The sequence below is a fragment of the Podarcis pityusensis genome, assembly GCF_964106645.2.
Source record: "Podarcis pityusensis genome assembly, chromosome: 1".
NCBI classification, from domain to species: Eukaryota; Metazoa; Chordata; class Lepidosauria; order Squamata; family Lacertidae; genus Podarcis; species Podarcis pityusensis.
The window spans coordinates 22,107,161-22,120,778 of record NC_138028.1 but is presented as its reverse complement, the minus strand read 5'-3'; the positions used below and the strand labels follow the sequence as shown (position 1 = coordinate 22,120,778).

The 13,618-nt window shown below is 41.4% G+C and overlaps 1 protein-coding gene across 1 annotated transcript in view; it reads right to left on the bottom strand.

Annotated features, from left to right (window-relative positions):
* Positions 1-13,618, bottom strand: part of ITPK1 (inositol-tetrakisphosphate 1-kinase) — a 129,115-nt gene that overhangs the window by 81,647 nt on the left and 33,850 nt on the right. The window lies entirely within an intron of this gene.

Here is a 13,618-nt window from a genome sequence, read left to right as displayed (position 1 = left end):
TTTAAATCTTGGCCTTTATATAAAGCACATGCTCCAAATGGTGTTTTACTGCTGAACTGTATCCTCTGCTTCCACCAAGCTTTCAATTTCACACTTACTCACAAACGTTGCGAAACCTGACTCCTGGTAAACTTTGCTTCTCAATATGATATAGTTCAGTCCTCATTAAGTCGATCTTAAAAATAAAAAATCTTTGTCCCAATCCCTGCACCCTTCCAAAATAAATTGTGAAAATTGGGTACATTGATAAAGCCAGAACAAAGTAATGAAGGTCTGAGAAATCATATTATCTGAGGAAGAGGCAAAACAATGAAGAGAGATGGACAAGGGTTCTGGCATAATCTCGTTAGCAAGGGACGGTCCAAAGAGTAAGGAGTGGCAATGCAATATGAACAAGAACTTTATGCACTGCCCATTAAAAACAGAGATAAACATATAAAATGGAGCATTACAGTCCTAGATCAAGGCAAACTATTTCAATAAGCTTTTGGACACAATGTTCTTTTGGACATAATTTGGGCATAACTGTACTGTATGCATTTTTTCTTCTTCAAACAAAGCCAAAGGAGGTTTGCAATTCAAACAGGTTGCCGTTTAGTTTTTGCCCTGGTTCTCATTCGCCATGCCTCAAGAGGTCATGGTTATCTACAGCAAAGCCTAAGATGATTTCTGGAATATGTAGAGAGAAAGGTGGTGTTTAAGGAACTCAGATCCCAACCTAGAATATGGCTCAGGCTTAAATCAAGACTGTAGGGTAGGGGGCTTTAATGTTGTGGTCCTGGTTGGGGGCACCGCACCTGCAAATTGTATTGCAAAACAAAAAAACCAACAACATTAAAACAAACAGATTTCTTTTTTCTTGGTACTGCAAATTGTGAGAGGTCCAAACCAGACAGGGACCAAAGTAGGAAAGGGTTGAAGGCCTTCTGCTATGATGCAAGGCTCCGAAGTTTGGATTGGACCCCCCTGCTATTTGCAAGGGCGTGAATAGGAAATATCTCCACAGTGCTAATTGCAAGGGGGGGTGTACTGACCACAACCACTCGTGCCTCCTACCATTTGAACCCACCAACCACTTCTGCACCAAAGGGATTTTGGTTTAAAGTGTTGGGAAATGCTGTGAGACCTTCAAGGGCCTCTACCAATCTGTATATAGTTTTATACTCAATAGCATAAAGCAACTTCAAGTGTCTATAAGAACAGAACACAGTTTTAGTAACCTGTTACTGCCTTATTTTCATAAAGGCCAGAAACAGCCACAAATTACCCATGTCTAAAGTTGATTAACTTAGGCAAACTGTTGAATCTCCATTAAGCAAGAGAGGCTGGTTTATGCAATTTATTAAAAACCTTTACCCTTCCATCAAATCATCACTGCAGCTGGCTAAGTATATTCACAGCTTACAGCTGCCATGCTGCTTCCTGCAAGTGACTCCAATTAAGCAGAAATCAGATGGGCACATTCCACGACCAAGCAGCCGCCTTTTCCTCCCCCTGCATTCCCTCATGGTTGACTCAACTTACCTCATCTCATCAATTAATTAGACAGCAAGTTTTCTATTGTTATGTTTGCTATTTCTGTTGCACAGCTACAGGTTATAGGCCCAGCTGTAAGAGATCAATCTCTACAAGCCACACAGATCAAGAGGCATCAGTCTTCCCACACTCTCTTGCTTGATTCCCCCCAGCTTGGGAAAAGTTTCTATATTAACCTTTTATCAAGACTGCTTAAAGCCTGCTCTGCATCCATGACTGCTGCTTATTCTCAAGGGACCAACAGCTTCAACATCAGTTCTATAATGCATGGTTTCCACACAGTTATTCTATTCTAAAGAATAAGAGTTAAGCCTAGAAAAGGGTAATCCATCAGCATCTTCCATATTAAGGTGACTCCATAATATGGAATAATAATATCAGGGAACCTTTGGCTCTCCATTTGTTGCTGGATTCCACCTCCGATCAGCACCAACAAATGGTGGCGTCTAACAACATCTGGACACAAACACACATGTTCCCCATTCCCCATCACTTTCTAGGATTTACAAAACTGAGGTACCAATAACTGGGGCACAATATTTCACTGAGAAATTACTGACAAAGTAACTGGCGTCCATTCAATGATAATTCAAGATGCATGACACTGGTAACTTGTCCTTAGATTGATGAAGCTTATGTTTGGCTGAGCTCACTTTTGAGTAATCTGGAGCTATTTTCTCGGGGGGGGGGGGATCCATCTCTCTGCTTGCAGCACACATTGGCTGCACATTAGGGAGCAACCTAGGAGCTAGGCTAGATGGTCATTCAGCCTCTTGCAACTCATTTACTGAATAATTGTAAACTTTTGACATTTTGTTCATTCGTTGATTAATTTATATACCACTTGATAGATTTTAAAATCTCTAAGGAAACTGAAGCCACAACAGAAAGTGTAAAACAAAATGTTACAAAAAATACAGTTGCATATAAAAATGCTACATTAATATAAAGTTACTAATATATATAAATTGATATCAATTCATTTTCCTTCTGACACACCCTCCCTCTCAGCCTCTAGGTTCTCATCCAGGGCCCAAACAATTTCAGCTCACCCACAAAAACACAATGAGAAGAGTTCCTGGAAACAGCAGATAACATCCTGGTCTCTCACTCTAAACCTGTTTTTTATGGGCAGCCCCAAGGTAGATGGTACTTCCTCAGGCTGCTCACAGCTGTGTCCCATTCAGCTGCACTCTTCATACTCAGTTCCAGGTACACCAGGTTTGTTCAGTTTTCCAGTGGGTACAAAGGAGGGGGAAAGGACTGACCTTCACTCGAAGCTCTTTAAAAAAAAAAAAAAAAAAGGAGCAAGAAAGCCATGGTAGTTTGACTAAAATCCTCTTTATATATAGTATTGCTCTTAAGCCTGACAGTGTTTCTCTTAAGCCCATGTAGAGCAGCTGTCATTTTCCCCCACTATCTTCCTTCTCAGAACAAAGTAAGTCCAAGTGGGCTTCTACATCATGTTTATAGGTGTCATTGAAGTCTGAATTATAATAAAACTCACTACATCATCCAAAAAAGGATGAAGGTCCAACCAAGGACTATGAAACTTCAACCGAAAATCACTCACACAGCTTCCTGAAAGATGTACTGTATGAACCCCTTGGAAAGACACACAGAATAAAAGCGGGACTCCACAAAATCTGCAAAGTAGGACTAAACAAGTTACATTGGATCACCCTGAATTCATCGACTTGGAAAATCTTTTAGTGGAGTTAATTGGGCGTCACGGCAAAATTTTGAGGATGCTATCTTGCTAAATCTAAAATTCTGTGGTTTTAGAAAATCACTTAGCAATGAATATGCAGAAGGTGAATAATCTGATGGTTTGAGATAGCACTTATGTCAAAGCACTTATTTGCATAGCTCAAAATATGAGCCTCCAAACTGTAAGCAGCCAAAACAGCCAAGTGCCTTATTTCACTGTTGGCCTCTGTTCATCTGCCTGAGGCAATTCCATTAACACAAAATGCTATCTTCATTAATCTAGCAACCCTCTTTAGTAGCCATTCTTCTTCCCATTTCTAAAAGATTGGATTACAAAACCACACTTCTCTAAAGTTTAGGACCTTTGACGTCTTTAAACCCAATTAATGTAACTATATTAAATCACATCTGAACGGCTCCCAAATAGAAGTCAGAAAAGAGCCTTGACTAAAGGCCCATCTCACAGCACTGTGACTTTCAAAGTCAGTTAGCAATTCTATCAGGGTGGTCCAGTTCTCTCAGAGCAAGAATTTATCCCGGTGGACAAGGTATTCTGAAAGAAAGATTGTCACCCTCACATTTGCATTAATGGAAGCAAAGAAATGTAAGAGCCGGTAGCTCCCAGGTTTCAGCCATGAAAGCTCCAGCAATCATCCGTCACAGAAAAATTGCTACCATTGATAGACGTACACTACTGGCTATATACAAAACCTTGCAACAGTGAAGGCAGACAAAGGAAGTCTGAAGTACATGGCCAAGTCTGAAGTACATGGCAAATGTCATAATTGGCTCCTTGGCTCTCTGCCCATCTTAACCATAGAGGTTTGACTGGGTGGGTCCAGGAAGTGTCTGATGCTTTATTGAAGAAGAGAGGAGGAGAAACCATCTCCTCAAAGGAGGTAATTGTGCATCCCTTCCTTAAAAGGGGACCCAGAACATTAAACAACTCACCCAGTGGCAAATACCCCCTTTCTGAGCAAGGTGCTTGAGAGGGTTGTGGCAGCACAGATTCAGGTATGTCTGGATCCATTTCAGTCCAGCTTCAGGCTCAGTTATGGCACTGAAACTGCCTTGGTCAGCCTGACTGATTTGTTGGAAGGAAAGCAACCTTGCTTTTTCTCCTTGACCTTTCAGCTGCTTTCAATGCACTTGACCACAACATCTTTCTGGAGTGGTAAAGGGAGGTGTGGGTTCAAGACACTGTACTTCAGTGGTTCCACGCACCCCCAGTGACTCCCAAATTCTTATCTGTGGGAGGTAGGGGGGTGACCTGTTTTGGAAGGAGCTGCACTCCCCTGGAATGAGCAAGTCCATAGCTTGGGGAAACTCCTGGACCCAACATCGTCACAGGACGCCCAGGTGGCCTCTACACCAAGGAGCACCTATTTCCAGCTTCAAGCCAACTTCAGACACAGACACACACACACACAAAGATTTCCCTAGCTTTGGTTCTTCTGGCATTTTCAAGGGATGAGAAACAGCACTCAGGGTGAGACTGCAATCCATTATAGCAAAGTGCACAAATACTGAACAGGAAGGATGGTGGCACTACTTCAGCTCGTCATCATGAGGTAACAGGAAAATTTGTTACCATGGTTTCCACCCATAATAAATTTTTTTTTGGGGGGGGGGGAATGAGCCCCAACTATCACGACACAAAATGAGAGAGAACCTTCTCAGTGGCTGCACCCAGATTATGGAAAACCTTGCCACGTGAAATGCAGCTGGCACCCTCTCTCAGTGTCCTTTGCCAGCAATTTAATAGCTTTGTATTCCAACAGGCTTCTATTTTATAAGACTTTAATAATTTTCTACCTGTTGCCCTCTGTCTTTTGTAATATTCTATGTTGTTTTTAATTTCGATATGCTGTAAGCTGCCCCAAGTGATACATATACACTAGAATGGGGATGGATAGATAGATAGATAGATAGATATTAAAAAACATAGCAACAGCTGCCAAAATAGAGGCTCCTTTAAAATGTTCTATCCAAAACAAAAGACAAGAAAACCAGGGCAATCATAACAAAGCTAAACTCTATCTGAAAATGGTAGCCAGAGCCCCCAAATGGCTTCCACAGGTGGACAATCAGGATTAAGATCAAGAAAGCAAAGGGTATTGTTTACAATAAATCTATTATAATAAATCTACCACTGGCTTTTTTTATTATTACGGTAGATCCTCTTTGGAAAACATTGTTGTGCTGGAGCAAAGAGAAGAACTAGATCAGCATGCCCTTGGAGACTTTTTATTAATTGTAAACAAAAGTCTTTGGGAACAATCCAGCGAAGCTAAGCACGTTCAATAGGAGAGATTAAATGAACTGCTTAAAACTTGCAATCCATAGGTCTCTAACAAAAGAAAGTGTTTCATTTTGGCTGAATTATGTTTTTGTTCATCTATGCTATGCTGTGCATATACAAACGAACTAATGGTTAGGAGAAAAGGGGGGAAATCCTGTTATGCATGTGGAACTTCAACACATGCAACACTAGGAGCAGCCTTCTGGACTCAATATTAGGGAAGTCATGGCTTGAAACAGGTTTTTCTAACCTACTTATCCACATGTCTGGTGATCAACCCTTCATTTGACCAAATGTTTTGCCTTAGTAATATTAGGAAGGCTCATCTAAAAACAAAACAAAACATACAAACACCGATTTACAAAGGATCCTTCACACACCCCATCAACCCACCCCATGGGTTCCTATAAGAGCTGGCTTGTTGAACGATCTGCTTTGGCTCAATCTCTGCCTAGTATGTCATGCTGGATTTAGTTAAAACCCTGATGATCAAAGCAAGGCCTCCTTGAGGTTGCATACAAACTCCAGCTACTATCGCCCAGTGTTTACACACTGCGACGAAAAACTTGAAAAATTGTGGTGAAGAGACAGGGAAAATAATAAGCAGACTATAAGAAGTTATGTTTCAATGACATTTGAGGAATACCAAATGCACAACTTTTAAAACCCAAGTCAAGCATTTTTTTTTTTTACTTTTACTTCAAGCGAATTTTTACTTCTGTTACCTAAATGGAGATGTTTCTTTTTAAGTGTCAGGCTTTCATCATCCACCCTTGCTCTTGCCATGTTGTCCATCATTGCAGCATACCCGGTTGCTATGTCACCATTTGGAAATGCATACACACAAGGCCGTACATAACCTTGAGAGCTCCAATAAAGAAAGGCGCCGAAACCTCAATCCACCGGGAGTCAAGGGAAATTAACATTTACAATCTACTATGTTCAATATTGGTTTTAATCAAGATGAAAAGCCTTAGCATAACCCCTCATAAATAGCACTTGACTTTATAGCCCTCCTCTTTGCAGAGATCACAAATGAGAACCAATGCAGAAGATACTGAATCAGAAGGGTTCACGTGGCTATCATCCTTATGTAACTTTTACAGTACTGTTCTTTAAATGGAGCACACCAAGGGCGCACTGCTTACTTAACTGACTCAAATTATAAACAGTTTTTTAAAACTTTTTATGCACCAACATTGTCCGGAAGGCTCTAGCAGCAACTTCTCATCTTCGATAAACCTAGCATGGGTGATGTTGTCTGAGGATGCTTAAATTCTTTCTTTACGGGTACTCTGCCAATTAACACCATTCCTTCTGCACTACCCAAAGTTTTAGCAAGGAAGCAGGACAGGCTACAGTTAGAGAGGAAGTGGTGCAAAACTCAGTGTGAAGCTGACCGAACAGCCATTAAAAAGCACAGCCAAAACTATCAGATAGTGATGCTTGCAGCAAAAAAGGTCCATGTTGCTGTTTCCACTGTGTCCTCAAGAAGCCACCCAGCAGAGCTCTTTTGGGTGGTTGGAAACCTGGTACTACCTGCCTTACTTTGTGGGGCACTGTAACCATCAAAGGCCTGCTGCAATAAGTTTGCTAGGCACTTTGAGGACAAAATTGTCACACTGATCTTGATGCTGCGACCAATACAGCCTCCGGGGAGATGTCTAGCACACTGCCTTATCCAAATCCATCCATGTTGGTGATCATCATTACATCTTGCAGGGTCTGTCCTAACTCTTCCAACATTCAGTTTCGTTGGATTTGGGTTCTAGTAGCGTGATGGCCCTTCCCCTTGCAAGGCAACACCTACTTGGTACATTAAGAGTTTTCTGTAAAACGTTTTTATAGCAGCAAACTATTTTGCATGCATTTAAACCACAAGGCTCCATGCTTCTGTCAACAAGACTTAAAAGCTTTCCTTTATTTGCACAACCAGTCAACATTCTTCTTTTTGGTTTTCCTTATGCTATGATCCTATATCCTATCAGCTCCCCTCAATGATGTCTTTTCTATCCATTCTTCAGCGGATTCTTTCAAAGCCACTATAAATAACTACCTTTTGTCTGGCATTAGTGTGTTGGTCAATGAGGGGGGCAAGAATTGGGAGTTTCTGCTAACAACTGAAATAATGATTCTTTGGCATACTGGAAGAATGGCCTAAGAATTTCCGGTATGGGGTGAATGAATCCGTTGTGTTTGAACTGAAAGTTATCCTAGCTCCGTGATAACTTCCGCCTTGGGGATGAGGAAGATAAGGAGAGCAGGAGCAGGTTGCAGCAGCAGTACCACTAAGTTCTAACCAATTTGGAACCATTCAATTTGCAGCACATACGTGCAAACTAATGAATTGTCCGAAAAATATTGATAATTTTAACTGTCCAGCATTGACCCCTGGATCAGTCAGTTACCAAGGTGATTTCCCATTTTACAACCACAACGGCATTGACCCTTTATTATTTATTCATCTATTTGCTACTGAGAACTTTTAGGGTGGGTCATACATCGGAGAAAGAGGAATCTGTTCCTTAAAAAGCAAAACCAATGACAGCATTCCTGTTTTCAAGCATGAGGTCTTTGGGGTCTATCTCCATGTTCCCCTTAGCTACTGCAGACCAGATGTTTCGGTGCTGTTTACAGCGAAGGGCAGATCGCACTTTGGAATTTCTGAGAACTTGCATGAAGAAAAGAACGGTGTGCATCATTTTCATTTTTCACTCTCCATGCCTTGTGGCTGTAGCAACATCTGAAAAATTCAAGGACCATTTTACCATCTTCTGCTTGTACAGAGACTATGGGAGAGAAGGAGCTGTAAGCATTCTGTCTTTAAAAAATAAAATTCTGCTCCCAGGCAATTCATTTTGCACCAAGAAAAATGAGACTCTGCAACCCATATGCATGAGGATATTTTGCACACTTCATCCCAAATTTTGTGCTCTTTTGCTTAATTTTTATTATGCAATTTTATTTCTAACCACAGTAAATTTTGTTTTGCTACCAGTCTGTTTCTTAGATTGAAGATGATAACACACACACTTTCCTAAAATGTCCACACAATCCTAAAATGCTATTTTAAGAAACTTTAAAACAAAGCTGAGAATCCAGACTGAGGCACCACCACATTCTATACTCCTAAAGAACCACAACACACAAAGCTCCTGGGATAGCCCTTTTAAAAACACACACACACACACACACACACACACAATAATATACCACATATCCCTAGAGCAACTGTTCTCAAATTCTGATAAATAAGCAAATGAGGAGTTATTGGTTGCATTTTATTTGTTGCCTTCTGCCAATTTATGGCATGCTTGCATTCTTTATCATCTTCTTGTTAACTGCCACTACAGCATTCATGCTGAAGGTTGTGGGATATAACACAACCCTGTGGGCTTTTGTCTTTGGGAAGATGGATGCGAGGTGGCACAAGAGAGTGAAAAATGGTTGCAGCAACCTTACGCAAAGTTGAGAAGCCTATTCATTTGTTAAAGTCAAGCTTTCTGGGGCACGTATACCATCTACAGGTGGCGACCACTTTGTGTGTGTCCAACCAACGCACAGCCACCAAGGGCAGAACAGGGTCAGGCCAGGGAGCCAGGAATGGAACCCCGACACAAAATGGATGCCACTTGGATACCCCCAGTATGTTTGCTAATGGCATGAAAGGAAGAGTTAATGTCATCAACCTCCTCCTGTGAGGATTATAACTGCCATTGAGACAGCTATCTGGGAGAAGGACTCTGGCAGGAGCTTATCTGTTCTCCTGACCTGGATGTTCTGGATGGATCTGTTCTCCTGACCCGTGGCCACCAGCTCCACTCTCGGATCTGATGGTGGGTTGTTTCTGGAGAAGGGCTGCTCTCTATTCAAGGACAACCCACCAAGAATGACCACTGACAATGGTTGTAACTTTAAAATGTGTGTCTGAGCTTGCTTTTTCCTCCACCCTCCCAGTCTTATTTCCTTGTATGCCCTGCAGGGACTGTCTTAGAATGGAGTTTTGTAAGTCACTCTAAGAGCCTTTTTGGCTAAAGGGCAGAATATAAATGCTGTTAACATCATCTTCATCATCATCATCATTATTAGGCACTGAAACCAGAGTTGAACTATCCTAGAAAAAAAGTGCCCTTTTCTCGTAAGCCACTGGCACGCAGGCAAAGAAAAGTAAATACCATTTCCCTGATCCTAGGGAGACAGTTCACCAACATCCTTCAAACTGTGCTTGGCTTGGAGGGCTTCCAGATGAGTCTCTATGTATACGATATGTATTTTATAAGCTCCCTTTCCTTGGATATATTCTGCTATTCTTTGCTTATTCTACTAATGTTTCACACAAAAGTAAAGCCCTCAACATTTCACAAAAATAACCGTTGCCTGGCAACAATTAGTGCAAACTGTTTTCATCGGTATCTTGACTTTGGCTAAAGATAAACTCGCTTCTTCGGAGCTTTCTGATGCATCCAGCTGTTTTAAAAGGATGGAGATTTTCACTGTGTTGGTTTTTTTAAAACAAAAAACAAAAACAAAAACCCAACAACCCAGCAACAGTAAATTGGGAGCACTGTTTTTAGGAGTATGTCCATAAATTGCCTTGGGACATATTTGTGGAGGGTGATTCAGATATCAATTCAATGAAGGTGATGATGATGTGTATGCAAAGGTTTGGGGGGGGGGAACAATCCTCTATGTAGCATTATTTTAATCTTTTTTATTTTAAATTTGTAACTAATACTTTTATAAACTAATATTCACCCCTACATGTGATGTGAAATGGGCATAACTAAATTAGTTATACCATTTCTAAACAGATAAAGAAACAGAAGCAGCCACTTGGACGGCATAACCAATGCTTTAAAAGTCCAGGCAAACACACACAAATAGAAGTTTTAATCTGGTACTGAAAGGATTGTAGTGTCAGTGCAAATCATGCATCTACGAGGAGGGTGTTCCACAATCTGGGTGCCACCACCGCTTCTGTATATGGGTGGTACGATGCCAGTACAAGCAGATCACACCCTTAGTGTTTTGGTTTTTTTAAACTGGGAGTATTTCTAAGTAAACCTGCATACAGTATTAGCAGGCTACACAGAATAGAGGACTGCAGACATACGGAACTGTAGTTGTTGTCAGCAGCCGCCACTGCAGGCTTCTCCTAAGCATAGATCAGGAGGATATAATCCTGGAACAAATGCAAGCATACTGCTTAACACAAATGCACCCCCTACTACTTCACTAAGACCGGGATATCGTAATCTAGAGCCAGGGTACGTGACAGGGTACATGAACCACAGTTAAAGAGTTGACCATTTTCAGAAGTAACTGGTGTGAAAATACCCAATTAAATCCTTCCGGTGTGCTGTACAGCAACCTTCAGCATTTCCACCCACAGCATGCAGAACGGTTCCGCAGCAGAGAAACGACATCTTCCAATTGTGACCAGCAATTTTGTGTCACAAGCTTAGTAGAGATTTATGAAGCGGTGCCGTATCATGAGAACAAATATTTGCATAAGCCAAGCAGGCATAGTATATTCAATACTGCAGAGCGTTGGCCAAGTTTTTTCTCCTGCCTCATGGGCTGCAACTGAACTATAACCTATTTTGCATTTAAAGATAACAGAAAGCTTTCATTGGCCAATGCTGCACACAATGGCGGGGTGGGGGGCTGTTCACAAAGAAGATATCCAATGAAGCTGAATGTTGGAAGACTCAGGACAGACCAAAGAATGCACTTCTTCATCCAGCGCGTAGTTAACCTCTGGAATTCGTCTCTACAAGAAGTAGTCATTGCTTCCAACTTGGATGGTTTTAGAAGAAGCTGAAACCAATTTAATGGAGGAAATGGCTATCAATGGCTACTAGCCACAATGTCTAAGTTTTGTGTCCACTGTTGGAGGCCTTGTGTCTTTGAATACCAGTAACAACTGGGGATAGCATTCTGGTACTCAGGTTCGGAATCCCATAGGCATCCAGTTGGCCATGGAGAGAACAGGATGTTGGACTTAGATGGACTTCTGGCCTGATCCAAGCAAGACTATTCTTATGATGGAAGGACGTGCATTACAGAGTTGACACACTGGGGAGGACGCTATTAGATCAAGCTAGAATTGGAACACAGTTTAAAAGGGCAAATCTGCTAATTTAGCAGGGAAGGAATCCCAAATTAAGACTACAACTGTTGTTCAAATTCATCACCAAAAGCAGACAATTTTTATGTGAAAGAGCTGTCTTAACAGCACCTGCTTGATAAGAATCTCCCTCTTTGGACTAGCCAGTTAATTTTTCTTCATTAGCAGAGAAGACTATTTAGACTGATCCTCTGCACTTTTACATGGCTCTGTGATGTTTTTAGTTTGCCTGAGTTATATATGAATTTTGTAAGCTGCCTTGAGGAGAAGCCATAGCTCAGGGGTAGAACACATGCTTTACATAAGCCTTCCCCAAACTGGTGCCCTCTGGATATTGTTGGAATAAAACTCCCATAATCCCAGCTGTTTGCCATGCGGGTGAGAGCTGGTGGGAGCTGCAGTTGGACATTATCTAGAAGGCATCAGCTTGGGAAAGGGCTGCTTTACATGCAAAAGGTCCGCTTTTTAACCCCTGCCATCTCTACTAGGACTGGAAAACACCCACCTGAAATTCTATAGAGAACCTGCCAATCTGTGTTCAGAGCATTTTGAGCTTAGACAGACAAATACTCTGATTCCTATATGTTCCGATGGGTCATATTTCTGATGGAAGCACAGCATGTTAAGTAAAAACAGATAAATCTTTAAGAATAGTATCTATTAATATATTCCTGTTACAACTTCAAGCTGAGTTGCAAGTTTCAATTTGAATCCATCCTATTTTGATCTCTCAGCATTTTCAGCAAGCTCTTCAAAATGTACTCTTGGTATGTGCATTTACACAGAAATGCCAATCCAAACTGAAAGGTGGAAAAGCACTTGCCGCTTCTGCTCCTAGATTTGAGATTTCATAAATTCCTGTTCGAGAGGAACAGTGATCTGCAATTGATAAGGCACCAGTACCGCCTCTCTGAACACATAAAATTGTTCTGCCATGAAATGTGGCAACAGGTTAAGATCAATTTGACAAAAGCAATTGATTTATCCTTATGCAATAACAATCTGAGGTTTTGCTATCGATTTTGGGAAGAGAGGAAAATCAAGCTCCAGTATGACACACCTGAGACTAACCCTGAGATGTCTTTTGAGTGAAGGAGCACCAAGAAGCTGGCAAGGTGCATAAGGCCCCGTTTGCAGAGTGGGAAGGATGTTCTTCCATGAAAACACACTGTAGGTAGATTCTCATAAAACTAGCCCCTCCTGAATTGAAAGCAAGAAAAGCTTTAGCCATTTCTTCTGGTGATTTTATCCAAGTAGTATCTCCAGTTCCGCAAGCAACTGTAAGCATCTCCTCCCTATGCTTTTGTAACTACAGTGGTACCTCAGGTTACAGACGCTTCAGGTTACAGACTCCACTAACCCGGAAGTAGTACCTCAGGTTAAGAACTTTGCTTCAGGATGAGAACAGAAATCGTGCTCCGGCGGTGCAGCGGGAAGCGCCATTAGCTAAAGTGGTACCTCAGGTTAAGAACAGTTTCAGGTTAAGAACGGACCTCCGGAACGAAGTAAGTTCTTAACCTGAGGTACCACTGTATTACACTTATTCTGAAGTACAAAATTTTGTTCCTGAATAATAATCTTCAAACAGGATTCACTAGCAATAACTGAAGTTTTTTTTACTACGAGGCACTGAAAAAAAATATACTCCATCCCTTTACAGCAAAACCTTTGCTTTGCACTAATGTCACTGGAACACAGAAGAAGAAAAAGAACCGACACCAGTCATTGTACACCATCTCCAGCTGATCAATATTAGTCATGGATCTGGATTCTTCATTCAGTGAGACACTGCTGCCCTATTTTTGAGCTCCAAGAATTAGATGGATGACTGGAGCCAAGGATTACAATTTTTAATTAAAGCAAACTTCACCGGGTGACTCCTACTGAGTCAGGGCAACGGGTTATAAAGCACTGTGGACCTTCTGACATTAGCCAAGTCC